The 612-nt window shown below is 41.3% G+C and overlaps 1 protein-coding gene across 1 annotated transcript in view; it reads left to right on the plus strand.

The window, feature by feature from the left end:
- LOC104777293 overlaps positions 1 to 575 on the plus strand; it is a 5,456-nt gene extending 4,881 nt beyond the window's left edge. Inside the window, exon 2 of the transcript XR_766251.2 lies at positions 8 to 575. The gene's annotated coding sequence lies outside the window, so the exon portion shown is untranslated. The remainder of the gene's footprint in view (positions 1 to 7) is intronic.

Raw genomic sequence — 612 nt, forward strand, 5'->3', positions numbered from 1 at the left:
CACCGAGGTGGCAGATTGTCATACAATTGTTGAAGCTGGAATTGTAACTGAGGCTGTTTACTCAGTTGAAACAGTTACTGAAATAGCAGGCTCACATGAACATGCTCTTAGTGAACGTGAGGTAAGACATGTCATGACTAACAACAGGTTTAACCATTTGGGGTCTTCGTTTTCAGATGGAGAGTCACTTGAGTCAGATGGAGATTCAATTGAGTCCGATGATTCCGACACTGAGTCGAGAATGTTGGATCAAATGACTCCGGCTGGACAACGAATTTTGCGTGAAAGACTAGTTCAACCTTCCATCAAAGCTAAGGAGATACAAGAATCTTCTAATGCTCGAGGAAGGGGTAACCGGGGACGTGGGAATTGTGGACGCGGGAATCGTGGACGCGGAAACCATGGGCGTGGTTAGGTGTCCTGTCATGAAGAGATAAGAAGCTAACCGAAGCGGAAGATTCGGTTACCAACTTTATTCTACTTGTAATATGAGCATCTGTCTGTATTAATTTCTTGTTTTTAAGAACTGTTTGTGTAGTCATTGCTTCTGTATCACGAACTTGTTATAAATAAAAGAGAGGTTTCTCGTACAAAAAAAAAAAAAAAAAAAAA

Source organism: Camelina sativa, chromosome 3, assembly GCF_000633955.1.
Source record: "Camelina sativa cultivar DH55 chromosome 3, Cs, whole genome shotgun sequence".
Classification (NCBI taxonomy): Eukaryota; Viridiplantae; Streptophyta; class Magnoliopsida; order Brassicales; family Brassicaceae; genus Camelina; species Camelina sativa.